Genomic DNA, 19452 nt, shown 5'->3' with positions numbered 1-19452 from the left:
ATCTAGATATCTGTACAACAGAATAAAGGCAGAAGCTGCAAATTACACCCTGAGAAATGAGTACATATAAGTAAGTGTGCCACCACTGCTATATACCAAAGGCTGCTCCTCCAGCCTGAGCTCCTTCCAAGAGAAATGGAGGTTATGTGTTCTTGTGCCATTTAATCCTCAGCCTGGAGCCCAGCAGCAGAATTAGCAACAGTGCCTTTTGAATCTATTTAGCAGAGCTGAGTGCAATGAGTCATTTTGCAGGAGAAGTCAAAAACCGATCAGCTGAGAACAGCTTTTGATCACAATCCCTTCTGTGAACTTCCACTGGCCAGGTTCCACCTGCACATCTTGGTGTCCCTGCAGGGTAGCTAGTGACCAATGGAAGCTGGTAACATCTACAAGAGCAACATACCATTGCAGATTCATTTGCGTATGAATCTATTCGTAAATGAGTTTTGTTTAAAAATGTCCAGCTGCTGAAACTTGGCAAGAGTGCTGCTCCACAACACCAGCAGTAACTCAGTTGTCACTCTGGATACAGAGCTTTTATACAGTGTGACATTTCCACTGATGGATGATGTACCCAACCATGATGTCTATGTAATAAATGCATATGAGTGAGTAAGCACATTTCATTCCCAAACAAAAATAATGCCTAGAGGACAAGAAATCAACAAACACGTTAGGGAAGTGAAAGGTCACCAGGGGGAGTGTTTTTTTCATTAACCCTTTAAGTACTGATAAGCTTAAAAATGTAGTCACTTAGTCAGTGTTTGGAGAGCTAAAGGTCTCCCATCGCCTTCTTCCTTCCCAGCCCTAGCAGCATCTAACACCAGTGTAACCAGGATTTCTGATTTTGCAAAATATCATATGTCTTCTTCCAAGAATCTCGGAGATCACTGCCCACAGTGGTCAAGATCTGAAAGATTCTTGCCTTTGTGTTTCAGCATCAGTTTCTGTCACAGAGCCATCGTACACTGCAGGGATGTAGCAGTGTTACACCTCTGTTAGTACATGCACAATTTGATTCAGCTAGTGCCTACTGGCCACATGGAAATGACCCACAAAAGGCAAGTATATGCTCTACTGGGCAAAACCTTGCTTAGTGCACGCACTGTGCCATTCATGACCCTGGCCTGCCCACTCATTCCTCCAAGTCCCTTAGGGTTTATTCTACCTACACAGCACAGCCACCCATGTGTTATCTGCTAAGCCCTCGTTTGGACACTACTGCTGGGGGACTCTCGTGTCCTTTTTAATTGGGTTACAAGGAAAAGTTTCACATATAGCCAGTGCCCATGTCTTCAGCTTCAGATGCCCGAGGGCCTCAGAATTGTGAATTATTTATTTTTCTCCACAACTGTCTATTTTTTCACAATGTTTCTTCCTGTAGATCATGTAGTGAAGCCTGGCTTTCCTAAATTCCCAACCACTGCAGGTCTCCTTTCCTTTCCCAATTTTCTGCATGCCATTTCAATGGTTTCTGAAGGAGTGGCAAGTTCTCTCCTTTCTGTCTGCTTTCCTCTTCCTCATCCTGCTGGGAGAGGCAGGAAGGGAGCAGTGGGACGACAGCAAGGTGAGCAGAGAGCTCCTTGAGGCACAGGAGCAGTGCTTTCTGCGGTGTGCTAAGCCCCAGAAAGCTCTCTCCAGCCATCGGGTGGTCCAGGATCCAAAATCTGAGACTCACTGAAAGGGAGAAACAGGCTTTCTCTGTTCTAGTTCAACACCATTTGGTATTTTCTCTTACAGGCTGTTCTCTCCACCTCACTGCACAGAGAAAACACCCCAGAGTATCCTGTTCAGAGCCACTTCCTTACCCTACATCCCAGTGGATGCAGCTTCTGAAAGGAAGCAGAGTCGGCAAGGATGGAGTGCTTTTGGGAATCATTCCCAGCATATGGAGACTGCAGTCTGCAGCAAGCAAGGGCAGTTCCCTCAGCAAGTGGAAAATGGGCTTCACCTCCCTGCGGTCTCCCTGTGGTTTGCTTCCCTTGCGATATTATTTTTGAATAGCAGGCAGGAGCTTGGTGTCTCTTGCTCTGTTCAGTACATCCAATAACCAAACCTGGCCCACTTCTGGGTGGTCCTCGCGAAATTCCAGAAAACCACACAAAGGCCATGTGATTTAATAGTCATAAGAAACAGAGGAATTGCTTTGACAGATACCTCAGAATCAGTTTTTCAAGAAATGGGATGTTTCAACCAATATGTCCATTCCATTTGTGTTTTTTCCCCTATTTCTTTTTCTCTTTCTGTGCCCTTTGTTCTTCATTCTGATAAATCAGCCTGGAAAATGTAGATCACTGATGTGTTGATGCTTGACGTGATCTTAGGCTGGGAGATGTTACACAAAACGCCTTCCACGTTAAAGAATTCAGGTCCAAGTTGCTAGGAAGACTGGATCACTTCAGGATAAAGAATAAGATGGAAAGATGCAAAGAGCCAGCCATGAAAGCACAGACATAAGAATGATTTCCTTTTGGTTTCCTGTGTACTTTGTGGGAAGAGCTAGCACTGATTCCAGCGTCTGCACGTTGCCGGGCAGCTCACCTGCCCTCTACCAGCAGATTGCCCTGGCACCAGCAGCTGCAATCCCACCAAGGAGCCCAGCCCTCAATTCCCCAGCTCTGTTTGCTGCCCTTCTGTCCCAGCTCCTGCATCTTCCCTGTCCTCCAGATCTGCTTTTCAGATGTATCATCCATAGGGGCTGAGCTGAGGGGTCAGCAACACTAAAGAGAGGGAAATAACCCAAGTCCTTCTGAACCAAGCAGGACGTGGAACCAGCAGCAGAGGTTGCTTGCAAACCAACTCACCCTGCCCCCCAGTTCCTGGCAGAAGCAGGGCACCAGCCAGCTCATTTCCCTAACCACGCTGAAGTCAGAAGGAAAATAATAATTTTATCTCAATCTCCAGCATAATCCTTGCCAGCCATTAATGATGTGAACTTAACTAACATTTTTCCATTCAAAACTTTTTACAATTGTATTGCAGATATACACAGTAATTTCTGGAGAGGATAGGAACCCAAGTCACTTCAGAAGGAGAGAACAGGCTGGCCAAAGACTCTGTAGTAAATTCCTGTTCTGCTTGCAATCAAATTAATAACCATTTGGAGTATAAAAGCTCTTCTTTCCTAAGGGCCTGATCCAAATCATGTTACATCAGATGGACTTTTCTTTGTTCCAGTTGCTTGTACCTAATTGAGCATCTTTGCTCTTATTTGTCACTGCTCTGATGTAATTAACTGTTGTCAGATTAAAAATACTGGTTTGATTCATGCTGACATTAATATTAATCATTCTTGTCTCCTTTCATAAACACAAACCCTAAATCAAATATCACAATTTTGCACAGCAAACACAGCCAAAAATGTGATAAAGGAGAATTTCATGATCAGAAGTTGGCTGATACGGGAACAAAGCATGGCAACACAACCAAAGCAGAACAGTGTGATTGATTTTCCCCTTCCTTCACTTCCAGCTTCTGCAATTCATGCGAAATCTGTCTTAAAACAATGGGATCCCATGAAGGGACAGGAAGGAGGCAGCACTGACGGAGATAGGCATCCTCCTTTTCCTTCCGGCATGGCTATACATCTGGATATTGCACTCCCTGGATGCCATGCCATTTCCTTATGATACGGTAACCCACTTGCTAAGCTACACTTGCAGAGGTGCTGGGGTTTAAACAAGTGCACCCTGACCCTCCTGAAGCCTCCATGCCAGTGTAACCTGGCAGGTTGCAATCCTGCTGGCTTTCCTTTGCTGCAGAACTTTCTCACAGAACTGCCTCTGCTCTCCCAGCAAGAAAATAACGTGGAAAAGACTGGTCTCTTTGTATTCAACTAATGAGGGAAGCGGACCAGGTGGGGACTCAGGAGATCCGAGTTCTGTTCCCTGCACTGCCACAGGCTTCCTGTGTGACTGTAGCTTCCCACACAGCCTCTCAATATTCACCCAAACAGAAAGGAGAAAACAGAGCAAGCGTGATTTCATACAACAAGCCCATGGTGCCAGAACACCGGTCATCAAAGGAGCTGGCCCCCAGCTGTGGGGTGAGAGCATCAGAGACACCAACACGCTGCTGCCTGCATTTGGCTTTGTGCAATTGGGGTCACAGCCTGACTGGAGCGCGGTGTCACGTCGTCCCTGCTTCTCTCCAGCTGGAAAACTCCACTGCAGTATTCCTTCAATGCTTTAGTGTCTGTTCCCTCACACTGCACAGGACAGAGTCTGTCAGGGTGCGGGGAAGCCGAGGACAAGCAGCGATTGAAGGGGCATCACCGTGAAGACAGAGAGAGGTTTGTGTAGCTGCAAAAGCAAAAGGTCAGATCCTTTATTTAAAAAGTCTGTAAACAATTAAAGTGGGCCACGAACACAGGAGGTATGAGTGCAGCCATTAATATTTAGGGAGTGGAGGAAGGAAGACAGAGAGATGAAAGCTGAACACCTTTCTGAACCTCAGCCAAGGCTTTATCAGCCATATAACTAGGAGAACATATCCTGCTCAGCGAGACACGTATTCACCCTGTTTTGTTACATTCTGTTCTGTCCTCGGTCATGATGGATCCTGCTGAGACTCGTGTTTAACAGCTCCTTCCTGGAGTGGCTCGAGCAACAACAAGAAAAAAAATATTGTGAAAGTCACACCCCATTGAAACTGCATCCTTAAGGGACCTGGCGAGTGCAGTAATTACCAGAATGCCTCTGAACACCAGGGCCACACTTGGCTCTGAGAGGGCTGTACGTATTAAAATGAAAAAGGACTCTAAGCAGACACAGGAAAAGTGGAAATTGGGGACCAAAGTGTAGGCACAAGAGCTATTCATCATTCCTGATAAGGAGCCATTAGGCTGCATTTTGATGGGAGCAGAACGCAGGGAAGCCTGCCTTTCTAAGCTTACAAATGCGGTGTAATCCCCAACTGTTTCAGATAATGGAAAACTGCATTTGCTTGGTAACGCTTCCCTCCCGACTCTCCTACGCTGACCCTCTTCCAGGCCTCTCCGCTACTTTGTTTGCACCCTCTGGGTCTCCAGATCCTGATTCCCATCCTCTGGGGCCAATGCAGAATGCCTCCGTACACAAGATCAGAATCCAGTCCCTTGCTGCTTCAGCCCGAACAAGATTTCTGGCTTGCTTTAGCCGTTCGGATGGCCTTGAAATGCTTTGACTTGGCTGCACCAAAAATGTAAACAGCAGCGCTGAGTACAACAATTAACATTGCATCTCTGCAGATGTTTGTTTCCCTTGAAGGAACTTGGAATTTGAGTGGGGAAAAGCAGGGTAGGCAGCAAGAGAGGCTAATGCAGTCTGGGGCAAACTTCCCAAGTGCAGTTTTATAAACAGCTCAAGCTGCTCCCCTTCCTATCAGTGATGTCACTCCTAACCCTACAGCGGACTGCGGCATTGCTATCCATCATCTGCCAGCTGCTATTCTTTCTCTGCTGTGTAGCAGGAGGCACATGGTGTGTGAAGGCGGCTGGAGTCTTGAAGCACTTCAGCTTCATGAGAATGGAAGCCAATAAGCTTCAGATTTCCTGGATTTTTCATGCAAGTTATCTCACCCAAGTCTCCATATAATGCCATCCAACAGTTGTAGGTTATAATTTCCAAACAGTGAGATAACCTTCATCGTCAAGTAAAGGGGAAAATGCCATTAGCAGATAGAGAGGTGATTTAACTCAATCTAGCCATTTGCTCACAAGTCTGAATTTATGTCATCAGCTGTGATGAAATGAGTGTTTTCTTCGATAGATATGGACAACTAACACAGTGCAGAACTCAGCAATCTTCAAAGGACTCCGAGTTCTAAATTCTCTGGCTAAAGTCAAACATTTGTCTTTCTTATCACTTGCACTCAAAGGATGTGTTTTTGCAGTACTACACAGGGTTCATTTGCCAACAGAAGAGGCCAAAAGGTGAGGTCCGAGAGCTGAGTGCTGCTTCACTTACACGACAGTGACCCATCAGCTGCCCTGGAGTTCCTCTGGGTTTCCAGTGAAGGATTTGACAGCGGGCCATAACACCCTGCTAGCACATTTCTTGTATCACTATTGCAAGCACTCTGCAGATCTGGCACTTTCCAGCTGAGACATTTCAGAGAGCTCCAAGCTGAGGTAATCAAACAGCTCGCAAAGAGGCCACTGAACAATGAGTAGCAGTAGGATACGTACTCTGATTCTCCTGTCTAAAAATGTGTTAAGTTAGAGTAACACCAAACGCAGGGTTATTCTGGGTCTGAACCTATTTTCTCTGCAAATCATACACCTTTGGAACAGGAGAGCGGTAGGCTTTGGGAACAAGGTATGTTCTGTAACAGGTCATCTGCCTTTTCTCATTCTCTTCTCAAATGACAGCACCTTGGGTGCTCTTGTACTCTCCTTTAAACTGTTTTGCGCCAACTCTGTGTGATTCCTTAGAGTGCTGCTCTCGTCTCTCAACAGGCCATGAAAATCAAAGAAAATTGCAATTGCTTTGGAAGCAGATGCCTTGTGAAAAATCCTCTGCCTGTTCAGCAGCGTGGTAGATTCGTTCCTCAAGAAGTCAAAAGGTTTTAACTTAGTGAGGTCACACAGTCAGAAGTCGGCTAATTGAATACTCACCTAAGGGTCTCTTCATAAGCCTGATGTGATTCTACCCACAGAACAGAGGAGTACCTTCAGGCAGAATAGGAGGACATCTCTCATTATTTGAAAACAGTGGTTTCACTGCCATATGCTGTTAGGATTATATACAGCAAATATTTCTGCATCAGTTTTTCTTTCCTGCAGCCTCCCCCAGGGCTCACAGCGAAACCACAAGAAGAATGATGGTGGACACCAGGCTGTTTCAGGCACAGGAAGGGCTGAAGGTGACTGACTGCTTTGCGCAATGCACGACTACAAATCCTGAGCTAGTGGTGTGCCACTTTTCTACAAAGATAAACAAAACGTGCTTCTACTCTGTGTAATTTTCCACAATGCCCTGAACTCTGCAGGTGACAGCCTGGTCAACAGAACAGAGCCAGCTCTGTGTACACACACTGATGAGAATTTAATACACAATTGTGACAGATGAGGATATTTTTCAAAGCTATCTGTGTACTGGAGCATTTGAAATGTTTCTTACCTGAGGCAACCTGATGATAATTACTCCTATTCTTTGCAGCTGAAAACACCTCCAAAATGAAGGCAAAGTTCCAGTTGAGCCTGATGTACAAACACCAGCTCCACCTCTGAGGTATGCAAAGAATTCAATGAACCTACTCATGCGTTTTGTTGAACAAAGATGAGTTATTTGTCATGTACACGGCTTTGGACAATTGTGTCATATTTTTTTTTTCTATACCTAGCCAAAGACCCACCTAAGCCTGTAAGCTTCACTAGGTTAGCAAGGTTAGGTCATACCAGTGTCTGGGCAATCTGGACATTAAAGACAGCAACACATTTTGTGTCACAACTAGCCAGCTTTGCCTTGGTGGCTCACATGACTTGAGAGCTGGCTTAAAATGCATGGATCAGCTGAGAACACCCAAGCAAGGCTGGCTAGAAGGATTCAACCCAGGAGAAGCTGAAGAAAAGTGCCTCCAGCACAGCGTGTTTAGCCATCACTAACACTTATCAAGTGCATGATTTGAAAGAAAATTAAAAGTAGCTGTAATTCCAGTCTCTGCACTCCCTGTCTTCAAAGAGCTTCCAAAGGCAGCTTGAATTCTTTACCCTTTTGTTAGCATGCTCTGAGTGACATCAGACGCCATTTTTGGCACTGTCTGTTATCATCACATCCCAGTAACAGCAGCCCACAGCCAGCCGCAGGTTGGAGGCAGCAGTTGGAAGGCAGCTGCAGCACGATCTGACACACACCAGGGGAGTTTGCACAGCCCCAGTCGCAGCTCCACTGCACAGCGGATGTCAGCCCTACACACTAACTATAGACTTGCTGAAACATTATCATACATGAAGGACTAATTAGGTGTGCTGGGCCATTAGCCATCTCTGAACATTGACTGATGAAAAACATAATTAATGGCAGCTTTCATAAACAGAATCCAGAATGTAGAATTAAATTAAAAGGAAAACAGCTGTTGCTAATGGAAATAAGGACCATTTCTTGATTAAAATATCTGCCTGTCTTTCTGTGGGAGTTTTTCCAGAACGGAGGGATGGAAGAGCGTGAGGAGATCTGGGAGCAGAGAATCTGCAAAGCTTCCTGCTGAACAAAACACGGTTTCTATAGCTAATGAGTCACAATGTTTTCTTTTTGGAGTTTTGGGTATGAAAAGGAGCTATACAATTGCCTTGTTCATCTCACTGCCAGTCTGAATAGCATTATAAACCTTGGAGATCAACCCTGACATAAAAGAATCCAGTTCAGCTTTAACATGGGGTCGTATTTCAAATTACATGAACCCACAGATTTCAAAAGGCAGTCGCTAGGGCCCTAAGTACCAGTATGGAGCCCTGAATCCAGAACACAACACCTGCACAGATCTCACTTAGGCACACGTATCAATTCTGACACCAAGCTGCAGTAATGGATACACAGCTGAGAGCATCTATCAGAGATCTCCACCCAGAGAGAGCCATGGCAGACTCAGTAGAGGTTTTCTGACATAAATGAAAGGGGCTGAAGGATGTAAAGTGTCAGATTCAAGATTTTTCAGGTCATGAGACTGTTCCTTCATGCTGGGATGACTCTGATTCTCCCTGACAATCAGTACTGCGGGAGGAACCGACAGGGCAGAAGAGAACACCCAGATTTTAATATTTCTTAAGAACAGCAAGTCCTGTGACTGTGTGATGTGCTCTCTTCAGTATCTGACTCCTAACCTTGGGTGAGCTGCGAGATATGCAAAAAGATTTCACCGTTTCATTTCATAAAAGCTTGCTTTCTCCTTGGTCAGCTATTTCCCTCCCTGGTGATCCCCCCAGCCCCTCGCTGGCAGGACAGTACCAGAAGCTGAAATACTGAATACAAATCCTTGGCTCTGTGCAGCGCTGCTCAGCAACAGCTAAAACATGGGTGTGTTATCAGTGCTGCTTTTCTCCTAAAGCCAAAACAAAGCATCATACCCAACCGCTGATGAGGAAATGCATGTTCCATGCCACCTGTGCCTTGAGGAAAGAAGGCGTATGAAAGGCTGAGTTCAGGCTGCATTATCAGATCCAAAGTGGAAACTAAAGAGAGAGGAAGGTCTGAAAGATGAGCCAGCCAGGAATGCCTGTTGCTTTCACCTTTGATCCACATGGCACTTTGATGTGGTATTTCAATCCTTCAGACAAGGTAACTTCTCCAGGTCTGCAGCTCATGGCAAGGCAATGGATTTAAATGAGGCACACGCTGTGCTCCTCTGCTCTCACTGCAGCACTGCCAGCCAGCAGCAGAACTCAGCCCCAGCTCCCTTCCATCCCCAGTTTTTTCTCTGTCTGTGGAATCTGGAAGGAAATTCCCTCAAACAAATACAAAAGCACTTGATGTACATTTAATGGCATTTCGGGGAAAGGAAGCATGAAACCACACAAGTTATCCATCTCCATAAAATGGTTTTATCAGTGGCCCAGAGTACAATTCCATAGCCTGAGGAGGTCCGATCTTCCTTGGGAGATATAAATGCATGAGCTTATGTGCAAAATGGGTGCTGCTTAAGAGCCTAGATAGATAGAGAGCATTTGGGAAAGATCAGCATGAAATATTTATTTTTAATGACGTGCACGCTGTTGCTCCTTTGAGGAAGGATAATATGTGCACTGAATGCTGCAGCACATTCTTCAGATGATCTGGTGGCCTTGATCTGCTGGTGAGGTGCGGGTTCGAGACATTACATATATCACGGACTCAGCCAAAGCTTTTCCTTATTCTCTCTTGGGATCTTTCCATCTCCTTGTGCCATGGTTTTCCCACCTGCAAAATGAAAACTTAGTTCACGTCAGTGGGCGTCATGTGGGCAATGGGGTTGGAGCCCTGGCTCTGAGCTCCCTCATGTTTGCCCCTCTCTACAGTCAACATGCCAGTTGAGCCAGCAGGGTTTATTTTTCTCCCAGATGATCTGCCTCTCCCTACACTCTTTTTAGCCATTTACACCCAGACTGTCTTTGTCAGCATGACAACATGGAGAAGTTCAGGAGAATCTTCATTCTATAACGTGAATCACAGACTTCCCAAAGGGCTCCCATTGACACATGCTGATCAGGAAACAACGTGGATACACAGCCTTTCTCTTGAGAATTCAGGCTGCGTGATGAAGGGGCCCTGCAGAGTGGGAAAGGTGGTGGCACCGGGGCTGATCCCTGCTCCTCCCCTGGGAGCAGCTGTCACAGCTCGGCAGCTATTGCAGAAATTACAACTCACAGGCACTGCGGCTGTGTTCATCACAGTAAATTAAACACCAGCACAAGGCAATACAGCCTGCCGGGAACTACAGAGGTCGAGGAGCTGGCAGACATTTGTGCCTCCCTCCCTTTCTGCTATGAACACAGAGACTTACACCTTCTCTGCCCCAGGGAGATTTGTCCATCAGCATCCTAAACAGCTCACTCGAGGTCATGTGGGAGAGATGTGCTGGAACAGATAGTCACACAGCTGCTGAGTTTGGCCAGGCAGACACTCCCCATGAAACCAACGACCCCCACTGGGAAGGAGCTGGCCCTGAGCGTGAGCCCCAGGCCCCTCAGTGCCCCTGAAGGCAGGCACCAGCAGGGCACCATGTGAGCAGCTGGCATGAGCCTTATAGGAGCACTATTTTGTAGCTGCCTTTGTAAAGCACTGATGAAAAATCTGTCACAAAGAATAGAAAGAAAGATATTAGTCTAAACAAGCACCACTTCAAGTGCTCGTGAAGGAAACCCTAGAAAGGGAGCAGAGCTGGAGCTATTCTTACTTGCTGTCTCATGTGCAGGCTTTAATTGCACATTGTTCATTAATCCTTTCTTGGATTGCTCTTCAGAGCAAACAGATCTGTTTCAAGGCACTTCTGTTACATAAACAAGCAGAAACCCTTCTGGATGCATATGCGTACACACCCACCCAAGGGAATATTGTGGATTTGTCTGAAATTCTTATTTCCCTGTTCAAGTCCTGTGCTAGAACAGGCAGAAATTAGTATTAATACTTTTGCTGGGCTTTTTTTTTTTGAAGTTGGTTTTACAAAATCTGCATGGAAACCCAAAGAAAATTGCCTGGTTTCTAGTAAGTTAGGAATTGAGACACTCTCATATGTGGCATTCAAGAGGAAAGGATGCTTGCATGACTGCTCCGAGATGCATGAGGCACCACACCAAGCTGTTGGTCATCGCACAGTCCCTGAAGGACAAACATTACTCCATCCACTCTGCAATCATTTCAGTGCGCTGCTACCCTGTGTGCTTGCTCAACAGTTGGGCCATGTGAAGGTTGGATATGTAATTATGGGTGTAAAATTGTTAGCGCTCACTACACTGATATGATTTTGCAGTTACTCTGTAGGCAGCATCATTCTGGCACTGGGGCCGTGAAGTTGGGAAGAAATCGGGAGCAGAGCTGCAGGAGAGGGCAAACCCTCGTTGCCCTGAGTTTTGGCCTTAATGCAGCCGCTGTCTGGCTTTGTAAGAGAGAAGTCATTTGGAAACAGAAACGAAGCGAAGGCAGGCAGGTCAGTACAGAAAGGTGTTTGCAGGTCCTGGGCCACAAGTTTAGGAGGACCACACGCCAGCTCTGTCCCTCGTTCCACAGGAAAGCAGGCAGGCAGCGGTCCTGGGGGAGGAGGAAGGGATACAGGGCAGTCCCTGCTGCAGGGAGGCATTTCAAGCCAGGTCTGGAGCCAGACTGACTATTGGCCAAAGTTGTCACTGATACAGTATTGCCAAAAGCAGCTCAGCATTCTTCACCTCCCTTGAGCTTCACCAGGGGCCGAGCTGGCCGTGCCGTACTCAGCCCAGCTCTCCAGCTGCGACAGGGCCCGATGGCAGCAGACGGAACGGCCTGGAAGGCACTTGCCAACCTGACACATTTGAGTTCACGAACTGCAGATGGTTCTGGCCCATGTGCTATATTTTCCCATTTCCCCAAACCCAAGCAAAGCAAGTCAAGCGTGCCTCACCACAGAGCCTGGGAGACCACGGGCAGGAAGGGATCAAATTTTCCAGCTTTGCCTCAAGCGTGTCACCACATCAGCAGACAACTCCTGTGCCTAATGCCAGTGTATTGGGTGTCACCTCATATTTCACGTGATACAACGCAGCTCAGTGATGTCAGTCCCCTCTCCTGCCGGCTGACAGGTATTTATGGAGATAGCAGTTACCAGGAAGTCAGGATTTAGGGCACGCAAGGGCTGGTGGTGGCACGGAGCCCTCACTACTGGTGGGTGGGATTCCTTTACCTCCCCCTGAACCCCCGCCAGGCCACTCAGCACATCTCCAGCCACAAGAAGTTTGCAGCTGTTTTAGTTCAAAGCACCAGAGGGGGGGGGAAGAGGTGGGGGAGGCTCTATCAGCTCTTCCCAGGGAATGTGGTTCAGTTCCTCGCACCTCATCTTTGGTCAGGAAACCGAGATGTGGATAGGCAAAGCTGCTGAGCCTACTTAGACTGAATACCTCAAGAAAACACTTGGAGCCAAATTACATCCTATTAACTTCTCCCAGACCACCATCATCCACAGCTAGCCTGCAGGGAAAGCAGGTCAGCACTTAGACCATCACCTCAGTTCTGTTACTGATGTTAAGATGTCTCTAACACACTTCCATCCACAGTGATGGGGAAAGGCGGTGATGTTAGCTGGGAAACTGAAGCTCTGTGATTTTCCCAGATTCAGGCACCCTAAATCCCACCACAGTCTTCACACTGTATTTCCTGGTGGCTGAATCTTTCCAGTGGGGAAGCATGAAGGGGGATGCAGTAGCAAGAAGATGGAGTGGACACCCCCACGTTAGTAAAAGGGAGTGGCTGTGTAAGGATAACTATCCAGCTGGACTGGCACAGCCTGCATCCAGCCCTCTCAGATCGAAAAATTCAGATATGGGTCTCTCTTTTCTCCGCAGACTCTAGTACGCCCTATAAAGCACAGCCAAGAGGCACTGGACTGTCTTTCCAGAGGTGCAATCAGGACAGCAGTCGGGCCATGCAGCCTTGCAGATTACAGAGCCTCCCGTTGACAGCCTCCCAACCCAGCCTGCATGTGGCAACACCAAGGAGGGAGATCAAAATAAATCCCACCCACGCTGGCCACTGCTGTCACCATTCGCAGCGGCTGGACGATCCTCTCCCAGCAACAGGAGTGAGCAAGGAGCTCTGGGCACAGACAATGCTCACTGCCTCTGCAGCCCAGCTGGAGCCCACAAGCAACAGCTGAAGGGTCCTGGCCTAAAGCCAGCCACTGGGAATCGCGGGGCAGAAGGACATCAGCGGGAGCTAAAGGAGCTCTCTGGGCTGAGTGAGTCATCCAAGGTCAGACATCCACGTCTTCAGAGGGATCAGGCAAGGATAGCCTGGAGAAAAACTTGTTTTCAAAGCAGCATCACACCGCCTTGCCTCAGTTTCTTCATTGATAGACTCAAGACAATACAACATGCTTACCCATGAGGCCTTAATCCACGGAGTAAAATTCACAGATTTGGAGGTAAATGCACAGACACTAATTTTTTTATGTGAGCAACAGGAAGAAAAGAAAAACAAATTGAGCCACTTTGTCATGGAGCTGCTGTTCTGCTGTTCCTCACAACCCATTTGTTTTGATTTCAGATGTATGGTTAGCCCTTCTTTTTTACTATGATGCTATTTAAGGCAGAAAGGGGATTTCATCATCTCCCCATAGCCATTCTCAGTTGCAGTTCTGACCTCCCCCCCGACCTTGCTCCACTTGGTCAAATAAACCTCTTTTTTTTTCTTTTTTTGCTTGGTCTAGTTTCCTTCCTTGCACTCTTACATCATCTTTGTACTTATCTCAGATTCTAGCATTTCCCATTTTTAAGTACCTCTGAGAATAGCAATAAACACCATGTAAGGCAGTATCTTGGCATAATACATCAGCTGCAGGCAGCGATCCGAGGTCAGAAAACCAGCCTGGAAATCTGTGATTCCTTCATTAGAGGATACCCATTTGCTTGCCAAAGGTGTTTACAGTTCCTGATTCTACAGGAAGATCTTGGCCAAAAAAAAAAAAAAAGAAAATCACACAAAAATTGAAGACCAGTTAAGTAGGAAACTGTTCTTATGTACCCCCTGCTGCGCCCAAATGGCATTGAAATTAGTAGGGTCATTCCTTTCCCTCTTGTTTCAGAATGATTTACGGCTAAGTGCTATCCATCACAAGCAGAGTCAGACTGCTTCTGTGCAAGATAATATTCATTATGCAGACTTTCTGACTAGATTATTTTCTTATTATTTTTATATTTTTATGTGCAAAACCTATTCATGTCTTTATTAGCCTGACTTGTTTCCTATGTTTATGAAAAAGATCTTTCTTTGATAACTGCTGTTATTGCTGGAATGACAGTCAGATCATGATCTACTGTAATACATCTTTCTGAATTGCCTTCTCTAATTTTATTAGTTGGGAAAAAAATCACCTGATTTAAAGAGATAAAAACTTCTGGAAATGGAACACTGCCACTAATTAGGATAACAAGAACATAGGTATGAGTTGCTGGCAATGCTGGAGTCTAAGCTTCTTTTTCTAACACAAACATGGATGTCCTTTTCTGGAACAGTCTCCCTTTTTCTGAAATTCTGCTTCTCTTGGGTAACTCATTGACATTTCCTTCCTTATCAGCGATTCCCTTGGGAAAACCACTGACCAGGACACAGCAGCTCCAGATTGAGGTCCTGGGTTTCCTACAAATAACCCGTGAAGCTTCGTGCAAGCCAGCATTGCCCTGTGACTTGGCTTTTTCATCCATAAAATAGTAGTAATGATAAATCCCGAGTTTTGTTGCCAGCTCTTACATTATAGCATGTCTGTAGGGGAACTGCTCGCTGTGTCTCTTTATGGCTAGGTTCCTGACCTCTAAAATATGAATAGTAATACTTCCCTTGTCTACTCATTCTGATTATAATTTATTTATGTATACATGTGTTTGAAGCACAATGAGCCCCCGCCATGTCATGGAAACAATACATTTCCCTCTTCTCTTACTCCAGACATGGCACCATTAGAATCTCCAAGCTGGAGTTGCAGTCTGGCTCAAGCAAACCCCGGCACTTCAGCATCTCTGCTCTGGCTGCCTGACTTCTCAAGGCAAGCTGCTAGAGTAGCTACTAAACCCACTGACTTGCACTAAAGCCCATGGGAAGCACTGGCAGAGCGTATGTACCACCTGAATTGCTGTGGTCAATAGCAAACAGCTAGAGGCCAGAAACATCTTACGTTCACGCTGCTATCTCTGCAGATGGACATCTAACCACTGCTATATATCCAACCCCAAAACTTTTGCTCAGCCAAACCATTCTTCCAGGACAGCTAGGCATGCCACCTTGACTGAAAATGTTTGGATATATATCTTACAAGAAAGAGACCAGTGATAAATTTTGTCATTTGATACTTCAGTTTAAACATGTTATCTTCCCGTGACTCCTGGAGAGGTGATTAGGATGATCAAAAATACAGTTGCCTATAAAGAGCAATCCTTTATCTTTGCTGCAGAGGTGACCCGACACTATGGTGGCACAGAAGATTTAATAGAGTGCCCAACCGAGGAAAGGAATTTTGCACAATATTAGATGACAGAGTTGTTCCATTGTGCAAGTACCATAGGCATTATTGGCCTGTCACAAGACTGGGGTGGGAGCTCGTAGGCTGCAACTCTCACACCTGTCTTTGAACAAGGTTGCTCGTATTATTATGTATGGGATATTGCTGCCTGCAAACAGCAATTTTTGCCTTTAAATTTGGATTTAAAATTTCCTCCCACCCCTCCTAACAGACACAGCAGTCTTCACTGCTTACCCAGATTGGAAGAAGACCTGACTCCATCTGGACCAATTGCATTTCGTAGCAGGGGAGGAGTTGTGATACCTTTGCAGAGTCCTTTCTAAAATTTTTGCACATGCAGATGAGCAGCTGAACTCAAGGAAACATTTCAGTGTACGGCAAAGGAGGACAGAGCCCACTTAGAGACATAAATTTCCTTCTCCTTATAATTAAACATTCATTACTTAAGGTCTCTGCATGGACACCTAGTTACTCTTTTTCAGATGTTCTTGTCCAATTCCTTATATCCTCCACTCTATTGTTAAATTTTCAGTCAAGATAGATCAATATGAAAAGACAGTTTGTTCGACTGTACATTTCCAGGAAGAGTACATAATGTGAACAGTTTGAACCTAGAGAAAATAGCAGTTCTCCTCTGTTGTATTTCTACTGGGTGCATTTATTTTATGGGACAGCAAAATAAATAAATGATGGGAAACTATGTCTGATTTTCTTTAGGAAAGTTCAACCAGCAGGAGCTGGTATGAAACCAAAGGACCAAACTTTAAAAATATCTGGAGCAGTTCTTACATCTCACTGCCTTGTAGCACCACCTACAGAGAGGCCATCAGAACCACATCCTTTGCCAAAACTCAGGGAACTCCCAGGACACCAGCAAAACAAATCTTGTTGCTGTGATTAAGACACTCTAGAAACTGCGAGTTTGACAGCTTTGAAGCCTGAAAATATTCTGCTACAGGATAAAGGCAATAATGTCCATTTTGCCAAGAGCTCCTCAATTCCCATGCAGAAAAAGCATCTATAGTGATGACAGAGCTAACCCAGTCACTTTGCCAATTTGTAATATAGAAACTTTCCTGTAGAAATTTTCTGGCAGCCAAGTGTCCCAGCTGTACAAGGATGGTGGGGTTTGCCATGGCAAAATACATTTAATGGTCCATTAATCCTACCTTTGGCACAAGCCTCTTGTTCAGGCTTCCAAGGACTGCAGTATTTCACCTCCTCCATGTATCTACTCAATTACACAAGACAAAATGTTGTGGGGATTGACCTTCATCTGATCAATGAAGCATAGGGTCAGTTTGCCCTTGATTTAGCCTCAGTAGCTGAAGAGTGGGAATACAGAGATCCTTCTGCCGGGAACTGGATGGAGAGAAAGGAGTTTGTAATCACAGTTCAAAAGCTGGCTTTTGAAATATGGCTCTGATTAACTTCCCATTAAAAAGAAATGCTTAGCTATCTGCCCCAAAATAGAACTTTGGAATCTGGAGTATTTCTGCCTCCCTTTGGAAGCTTGATCCAAATGCTACGGTAGCAAACAGAAAGTTCCCTCCATTTTGGATTAGGCCCTGGGTGTGGGAGGCAGTGGGTGCAGGAATGTGTGCATGCACTCAGCATTGCTATCTCATTGCTCATTAAGAACCACAGAAAAGAACAGGCATTAAAAAAGCAGTTAAGAGGTCAATGAAAGACGCCATGCTCCAGACAGCAGTAAATATATGGCAATGAATTCTAGCACTAAGAAACAACAGCCCAAAATATTAGTAATTGATGCTTAGAAAGCTATATTTAGGGATATGTGCTGTCTTAGGGAGAGAAAATATGATCCATTTTATGAATGGATTGAGTGCAACCTCACAACGCAGTTGTTTGCCCTTGCCTTGACTGTAGGAAAGATATAGAGTGACCTCAGACCTCTGAAGGTTAAGTATCTTCTAATTTCTAGCCTATATTTATTAATTACCAGAGAGATTAGACCTACCAGCTTTTCTCCGTCTAGAAAACTAATTACAGAGCTAATCAGGTTAGTCTGACACTTCCCACCTTCAGTAAAAGCATGTTGTATTTCAACTCTTTTCTGTCATCATGTCTTGTATTATTCTTTCCTGCTAACTTTATCCCAAAGTCCTGTATGTTAGTGGGATTGGGCTTGAATCATTTTTCCCCTATTTAAATTCTGGAACAAATTTTTCTGCTCTCACACTGTGTTCCGCTGCTCCTGCAGTGATGCTGTTACACAGCCAGATACATTCTTGACAGGCTAGTCCTGCGAGGTGTCTGGATCAGAAATTATCATCCCATTATGATCTTTACGTTTTGTTCCACTTGCATGAGATAATTCCTATCTCCACGCATTCATTTCCTCTGTGTACATTTCCACTATATATTATGCATTCATCTGTGTCCTGCCTCTCCCCCTGTCATCACCTCTATTTCTTCTCTACTTCATCTCCTGGTCTGCATTCCTGAAGAACATTTTGCTATTTGTTTTAATTTCCTTTGCGAGGTCTAACTCAGCTTTGCTTCTGGCAAATTCCCCTTTATGCCTACACTTCCTAGCTTCTAAGATGTAGTTTTCTTTGATTAATCCTTTTTTTTTCCATTCCTTCCAGTCCCTTTGGTTTTTCCTTACGTCCACTTTGAAGTGGTTATTCACTGAGTTAGCTCTGGACTCCTTCCTTACAGTTTTATCCCACTGTGCATCAGTCTCAAATGCTTTTTATATCCTTCGCTTCAATTCACAGCCTGCCCAGCATTCAAAGCTTTCTAAGCTGTCGAGGAAAAAAAAAAAAAAAAAGCAAAACAAAAAAACAACCAAGTAAAAGATGGTAAATGGCCACTACGCCTCAACTTCCAGCCCTTTAGGGGCATGAGGCTTCCTATTGGGTTCATGTCGCCATCCCTCTCAGTGAGAGATCCCAACCAACTTTCTCTGTGTATGCATCCAGAACTAAGATATCTCCGGGTGCATGTGAAATTCCACTCCACTTAGAGCCATGGCAGCAGTGCCAAGAGAGGGCTGGAGGATCGTTAACTGTTCTCAGAATAAAAAATTGTTACAGTAGATTAAAAATTAGCATGAAGAAATGAAGTGTATACATTTATTTTTAAAGCCTCTGTAAGGCAGCCAAAGTGAAAACACATTTCACCAGACCACGAAAAATGAAATGCGTGTGGTGATCCTCGTAAGGCTGGAGCTTATTTCCTTGCTAAGTTCCAAGTTTCATGTCTCTCCCGCTGAGCAGAAGGTCAGCTCAAGAAAACTCCCCAGATGCCTTATAGCAGCAAAGGGATCCTACTTTCCATTTCTCACTGCACGAATCTGCCCATGCGGCTCAATAAAATGGGGCAACATTTCCAGAAAATGGGGTTGTGGTTACAGCCTCTGCTCCTTCCATACATAGAAATAGTAATTCTCGTTTTATTTTGGTGAGAATTGAAGCTGTTGGTTCTCCTGGTCGCCATCCCTGGAGGTGTTGAAGTACTGTGGAGATGTGGCATTGAGGGATGTTGTCAGTGAGTGTGGCGGGGTGTGCTGGTGGTTGGATGCCATGACCTTAGCGGTCTTTTTCAGAAAGTCAAACCCAATGCTGTCCTTTAAAGCAGGTTGTTCATTTGGGGGAATGTTCTGATTTTTGAATGGTCAGAGTTGACAGAAAAAAAATTGTGTCAGATGGAGTGTTTCGTGTTTGGCTTTTGTTTCTTTTTAATGGAAAATTAATTGAAAGCAAAGCAAATTTTGGGCAGTGGTAGGGATTCAGAGGAGAAAAATAAATGAGAAAAGAGAAGCAGCGAAATCAC

At 45.2% G+C, this 19452-nt stretch overlaps 1 long non-coding RNA gene across 4 annotated transcripts in view; it reads left to right on the top strand.

Annotated features, from left to right (window-relative positions):
• LOC110408291 overlaps positions 1-16327 on the top strand; it is a 31131-nt gene extending 14804 nt beyond the window's left edge. The window contains exons 2-3 of one of the 4 annotated variants that reach the window (XR_002444282.1): positions 1741-7211; positions 12983-16327. This is a non-coding gene — a long non-coding RNA (uncharacterized LOC110408291). Of the gene's footprint in view, positions 1-1740; positions 12224-12982 lie in introns of those variants that run through there. The other 3 variants (XR_002444279.1, XR_002444278.1, XR_002444280.1) reach the window with 3 other exon arrangements.

This window comes from Numida meleagris, chromosome 19, assembly GCF_002078875.1.
Source record: "Numida meleagris isolate 19003 breed g44 Domestic line chromosome 19, NumMel1.0, whole genome shotgun sequence".
Lineage (NCBI taxonomy): Eukaryota > Metazoa > Chordata > Aves > Galliformes > Numididae > Numida > Numida meleagris.
The sequence above is the reverse complement of the archived record's forward strand: the minus strand, read 5'-3'. Positions and strand labels throughout refer to the sequence as shown.